Genomic DNA, 7,500 nt, shown 5'->3' on the forward strand with positions numbered 1-7,500 from the left:
GCTGATATAAGTCTCTCTTTATAGATTATTTAGGAAAAATATATTTTAATGTTCTTAAGGATTATACTTATGTTATTATGATTGTTTAATATTTGTCTTGTCGTTTATTTCCTTATTTTCTTTCCTTTCTGTGTTGGTTTCCCTGTTGGAGCCCTTGGGCTTATAGCTTCCTACTTTTCCAACTAGGGTTGTAGCGTAGCCAATAATAATAATAATAATAATAATAATAATAATAATAATAATAATAGAGCATATTGAACATCTGGATTTTTTTTCTTAATTTACTTCAATAAGTAAAATAAAAAAAATAATATCCATTTTATCTTTTCCCATAAAATACTGATAAAATGGAAAACTGTTTATTATAATATGGTTCGATCAATAAATTTTGTTTTATAAACTCTTTTCAAAATATGTCTTCTATATTACAACTAACTTCCTACAGATCTCCTGAACTTTCAATTTTTCTTTATTGAAGTGGAATTTCAATATGTTCTTTCTCATCTTACACGTCATTCAGATTTCTTTTGACAATCGTTACTTTTGATTAAAAAATTTAGATTTGATGATTATCATTAATTATATGGAATTTCAGTTAAAAAGATTTTAAGACTCAAAAATCATTTATTTGTTATACAAAAACAGCCAGTATTCTCTCTCTCTCTCTCTCTCTCTCTCTCTCTCTCTCTCTCTCTCTCTCAAGTAGATTTCCTTAGAGTTCATATCCGGTATATTTGATTGACAAGAAGAGATTGACTAACAAACTAATATTTTTGATTTCATTTTACATTTTGACTTTCCATACACCCAAACCAACAGTCTATTCTCTCTCTCTCTCTCTCTCTCTCTCTCTCTCTCTCTCTCTCTCGTAGATTTCGTTACAGTCCTATCTGGTATATTTGAGTAACAAGAAGAGATTCTCTAACTAATAAATATTTTCCTTTCCATTCCACATGTTGACTTTCCCTACACCAAAACCAACAGGCTTCTCTCTCTCTCTCTCTCTCTCTCTCTCTCTCTCTCTCTCTCTCTCCAGTAGATTTTCTTACAGTCTTCTCTCTCTCTCTCTCTCTCTCTCTCTCTCTCTCTCTCTCTAGTCGATTTCGTTATAGTTCATATCTGGTAAATTTGATTAACAATGAGAGATTGACTAACAAACAAATATTTTCCTTTCCATTCCACATTTCGATTTTCCCTACACTAAAACCAACAGTCTTCTCTCTCTCTCTCTCTCTCTCTCTCTCTCTCTCTAGTAGATTTTCTTACAGTCTTCTCTCTCTCTCTCTCTCTCTCTCTCTCTCTCTCTCTCTCTCTCTCTAGTCGATTTCGTTATAGTTCATATCTGGTAAATTTGATTAACAATGAGAGATTGACTAACAAACAAATATTTTCCTTTCCATTCCACATTTCGATTTTCCCTACACCAAAACAAAAAGGTTTTTCTTTTCTCTCTCTCTCTCTCTCTCTCTCTCTCTCTCTCTCTCTCTCTCTCTCTCGTATATTTCTTTACAATTCATTTGTGGTATATTTGATTAACAAGAAGAGATTGACTAACAAACAAATAGAGTCCTTTCCATTCCACATGTTGACTTCTCCCTGCACCAAAACCAACAGGCTTCTCTCTCTCTCTCTCTCTCTCTCTCTCTCTCTCTCTCTCTCTCTCTCTAGTAGATTTCTTTACAGTTAATATCTGGTATATTCGATTAAAAAGAAGAGATTGACTAACAAAGTAATATTTCATTGTCATTCTACATTTCGACTTTCTCTACACTAAACAATCAGGTTTTCTCTCTCTCTCTGACGCAATCGCACCAGAACAACCTCTCGAAATCAAGTGACTTCATTAGGTATGGAATTTTTCAGTTTAGCCAGATGAGACTCGTATTATGTTTAGTATGTTCATGAAAATAGTTGTTGCCGATGTTGATGAGAATTTTCCATTTACCCATTTTGAATGTTTATGAAATACCTGTTGCTACCGTTGATGAGGCTTTTATTTACAATGAGTGTGTAGGAGGTTTATGAAATAGCTATTACTATCTTTGATAAATCTTTTTTCATTTGCAATGTTTAGGAGAATTATAGAATATTTATTACCTCCAGTAATAAAACACTTTTTTTTCATAACATAATGTTTTGTATATTATGAAATAGTTGTTGGTATCCCTGATAAAACTTTTATTTACAATGTGTAGGATGTTTATCAAATAGTTATTGTTATTGGGAATAAGACTTTTAGGTACAATGTTTACGAGGTTTATGGGCCATCTTTTGCTCCCGTTAATAAAACTCTTTTATTCATAATATGTATGATGTTTATGGAAGAGTTTTTGCCCTTTTATTTGAAACATTTTGGATGTTTGTAGATAGGCATAATCCACTTATATTTAATAATTTTGGGATCTTGATGGAAAAGTCATTAATACCTGAAATTAAAGTCTTATTTTTAATATTTTCTATGTTTATGAAATAATTTTTGATGTAGGAGATAGAATTCTTTTATTTTATGAGTTACGTATTTATATGAAATTATTTTTGATACTGGGGATAAAATAGTTTTTTCCTTTGGAGATAAAAACTCGTTTATTTTCTCTTGACTAGGATGTATCATAAACAGTTGTTGCTAATAAGATTAAAACACTTTTAATTACCACGTTTTGAATGTTTATGAAATGAGGCTCAATACTACACAGTATTCTAGAAGTTTTATTCCAGCTGTGGCCAAGTTATGAAATGATCTTCCTCATCGGGTAGTTGAATCGATAGAACTTCAAAAGTTCAAACTTGAAGTAAATGTTTTTTTGTTGAACAGTTTAACATAAGTCTTTTCTTAGTTTATATATGAAATATCTGTCTTTAAGCTGTTACTGTTTTTAAAATATTTTATTTTAATTGTTCGGTATTGCTCATATCGTTTATCTAATTCCTTAATTTCTCTCCTCATTATGCTATATTTTCCTATTGGAGCCCTGGAGCTTATAGCATCTTGCTTTTCCAACAAGGGTTGTAGCTTAGCTAATAATAATAATAATAATAATAATAATAATAATAATAATAATAATAATAATAATAATAATATATGACAAGTGTTACTACTAGGATTACAACTTTTATTTATAGGGTTCAGGATGTTTATAAAATGTTGTAGTGATGAAACTCTTTTATTAAAAATGTTAAGGATACGTAGGAAAGAGTTGCTGCCTCTAGGGATAAAACTTTTATTTTCAACAGTCTTGGAGAGATTCGTTAAAGAAATTTCACTAAGACCAGTATATCACCCAAGTAAAAAAAAAAAGTTTATAAATATTCTCTTTTTTCAGGGAAACGCTCTAAACTTACTCCTCTCTCCACTCACGTTCTTGGAGGAAATAAAGTATTTAGAGTTAGTTTTAAATTATTTGAATGTTCTCTTTGAAAAAAAAAACGTGAGTAAAAATGTCGTAGTATTAGCGTTAATTCAGCCCTGCCAGTTGCAATTTACACTTTATTACCACAGAGTAATTTTATTACCATTTGGGATTAATTTGATGCAAATACGAGGAGTCAGATATAAAAAAATCTACAAATATTCCTGTGGGATGAAGAACGATATATATTCATTATTACATGAAAGGTTATTTCCAGACTCCGTTTATTTCGAATTTAAATAAATAAAAAGATTAACAAAACGCTTCGATTTTGAGTTTTTCATGAGAAATAAAGTAAACAAGTAAATATCCCAGTGAAATGTTTCTATCAGTGTATCTGCCAAAGAGACCGGTTTAGGATATCCCATAGCTGATGTATTATGAAAACTTATTCTGCTTTTGTCTTGAGCTCAACCTCTAGAGATTTCGATACAAAGGTTATTCATTTTTTATGATGAAAAATCTGCGTTTATTTTCAAGCAAACAATAATCATTGTCTCCTTTTTTTGGGAGACTGTACCTTTTAGTAACATAACATTAAAAAGACTCTCAGAGAGAGAGAAAGAGAGAGAGAGAGAGAGAGAAAGAGAGAGAGAAAGGGAGAGAGAAAGAGAGAGAGAGAAAGTTTAGATTGTTGAAACTAAAACTCCATAGATTATATTTTCGTATTATTTCCTCGATATGCTTTTTATTTGCTTATCTTAGTTTATTAAGCTCTAATATCCTAATGAATTTTACTCTTCATCATATTCTCTCGTTACTGTTTATATATACAGCATATATATATATATATATATATATATATATATATATATATATTATATATATATATATTATATATATATATTATATATATATATATATATATATAAACAGTAACCCCTCGCCACTTCGTCATTGGTACTATGGCGGACTCCACAGAAGTTGGCGCTGCCCCGTTTAAACTTTCGTCGTTCACCAGCGGAGAGGTGTTTGCTTGGTTTCAGCACACAGAAGTCCAATTTCACATCAAGGGCGTGACTCGCTCATCCGCCAAAGCAGATTATGTTCTCGCAGCGATACCCGAGGACACCTTCCCGGAAATATCCGACTGGCTTTGTGAACAAGGAGTCACCCCAATAGCATATGACGCCCTCAAAACATACCTTCTGCAGCAGTATTCGCCGTCACCAGCTGCTCGTATAGCAAAGATTTTTCAGCTCACTCAACAACCGTTGGGGGACTAAAGGGCTTCGCTCCCCCTCAAGGAAATAACCAGTATCGCTCGCCTGCTACCTGCCGCAGACAGCTCTCCTCTTGAGGTGAACCTACTTCGTGCCCTTTGAATACGCTGTTTACCCGAACCTGTACGCACTGCCATACTTGATGTCGATAGTTTACCCATAAAGGACTTGATGACCAAAGCCGATGCCCTTATGGAGAGCCACTTCACAACCTTCAAGACCTCCATCAACGCTCCACTCCTGATAAAGAGGACACCTTTTCAATGTCAACCGAAGCGGACGTGAATGTCGTAGGACATACATGCCTACCACGGGACGTGCCGGAGCGGCGACAGAGCCAGCCACCGCCCACCACTCGCTCGCGCCCCCAACCAAGGACTTCTATAGCCACTTACTGCCTCCCATTGGCCGTAGTTTTGTTAATACCATAACAGATTCGGGGCATCCGCAAAGAAATGTGCCAAGGGTTGTCAGTGGCCAAAAAACGTGTAAGTAGGCCATTGCTCGTGCGATTTTTAGTAGAAACGGGTGCTTGTCTTTCTCTTTTGCCAAGGAAACTCTTCAGAACACAACGTAGTCTGTCTACGTCTGCCGACGCCCGCCTGGTAGCTGCCAACGGATCTGCAATACCCAACCCACCTACGGTTACGAGAACCTCACATTATCGTTTGGAAATGGTAAATTTAATGGGAAGTTTCTCGTTGCTGACGTCAAATTGCCAATCCTCGTTGTGGATTTCCTCTCTCATTTCCACCACCTGGTCGATGTTGCCCACCGATGATTGGTCAACGCAGACTCGTACTTGTCGACACCTCTTCAACCCGCCCCCTCCAACCTCACTGCCCAAATCAGCGCACACACTGATGCCTACACCTACCTCCTCATGTCGTACCCGGAAGTCTTCTGTCCAGAACTTTGCCAAACGCCCACCGCTCCGGCCAGGCACGGTCTTTACCACCATATATAGACAACGAGACCCCCAGTCTTTGCAAAATTCAGACGTCTGGCACCGGAACAATTAGCAAGATATGGGCCTTTGCCAAAAGGCCTCCAGCCCATGGTCATCATCCTTACACATCGTTCTGAAGAAAGACGGCTCCATCCGTCCATGCGGGGATTACAGGCGCCTGAACATGCAAACAGAACCGGATCACTACCCCCTCCCAAACATTGCCAACGTGACCTCCTACCTGCACAAAGCGAATGTTTTCTCTACGCTCGACATCCTGAAGGGGTATTATCAGGTGCCTATGAACCCAGAAGACATCCCTGAGACCGCCATCACCACTCTGTTTAGTACATACACCTTCAATTACTCCTGTTTTGTCCTTCGTAATGCTGAGGCCACTTTTCAACGTCTCATGAATGGTATCTCAGGGGACCTCCCCTTTTGTGTATGTTATGTGGACGAAATACTTGTGTTCTCTTCTTCAAAAGAGGAACACCTCCGTCACCTCCGCATCGTGCTCGACCGCCTGCAACAAAACGGGCTTGTAGTCTGGTACGACAAGTGTACCTTTGGCACCAATGAAGTGTCGTTCTTAGGGCACCGCATCACTCCTGAAGGAGTTCATCCCCTTCCTGAGAAGGTAGCAGCCATTCAGAACTTCCCCACGCCCTCGACTGTCAAAGCTCAGCAGGAATTCTTGGGCATGATCAACTATTATCACCGTTTTCTGCAAGCCATTGCCGCCGCTCTTGCTCCTCTCTACGCCTCCCTCAAGGGCAAGCCAAAGGACCTGAAGTGGGGTCCCCTTTAAGAAGCAGCCTTCTGCAATGCAAATAAGGCCCTATCAACCGCTGCAGCTCTCACTTTTCCTATCCCACATGCCCCTCTCCTTCTCAGCGACATCGCTATTGGTGCAGTACTCGAACAGGTGGTCAACGGCTCGCCCCGCCCATTGCCCTTCATTAGCAGAAAACTGTCTAAGGCAGAATTGGGTTATTCTACCTTCGATCACGAATTGCTGGCGGTGCACTTGGATGTCCATCACTTTTGCCATTTCTTAGAAGGTACACCCTTCGTCATTTGCACAGTCCACATGCCTCTGGTGCATGCCTTCACTCGACAGTCTGATGCCTGGTCCGCCCGTCAACGCCGACATCTCTCCGTCGTGGCTGAATACAATTGCACCTTTCAGTACGTCCCTCGGAAAATGAATCCTGTTGCCGACGCCCTGTCAAGAAACACGTTGGCTGCTGCTCAACTGGGATTGGATTACAACAACAACAACAGGATCCAGAGTATCAAGCATGTAGCACATCCTGCACATCCCTCCGTTGGGAAGACATCCCCCTTGACGACTCCAACACTACCCTCCTCTGTGACGTCAGTAGTGGTAGACCGCGACTTTGGATTCCTGCACCCATTCGCAGACAGGTGTTTGATTTCATTCACGGCCTTTCACATCCCTCGTGCTGTTCTACTGCACAGCTGCTGAAGACGATGTTCATTTGGAACGGCATTTCTAAGGATGCTAAAGATTGGATCCGTGCCTGTACTTTTTGCAAAAATTCCAAAGTACATCGACACACGAATTCAGGAGTGGGCACCTTTCCTCAACCTCAGCGTCGTTTTGCACAAATTCACGTTGACGTTGTAGGCCCCCTACCCACATCAAAAGGACATGGTTACCTGTTTACCGTCATCGACCTCTCTACACATTGGCCTGAAGCCATTCCCATGGAAACTACAATGCCCGCCTAATGTACAACTGCCTTACTCTCAGGATGGATTGCAAGATTTGATATCCCTGGGCATAATACTTCTGACAGGGGTACCACTTTCACCTCTCAATTGTGGACATCATTAGCGAATCTCCTGGGCATCACCATACATCAGACAACTGCCTACAACCCTGCTGCCAATG

The sequence above is a fragment of the Palaemon carinicauda genome, chromosome 7 (assembly GCF_036898095.1).
Source record: "Palaemon carinicauda isolate YSFRI2023 chromosome 7, ASM3689809v2, whole genome shotgun sequence".
Classification (NCBI taxonomy): Eukaryota; Metazoa; Arthropoda; class Malacostraca; order Decapoda; family Palaemonidae; genus Palaemon; species Palaemon carinicauda.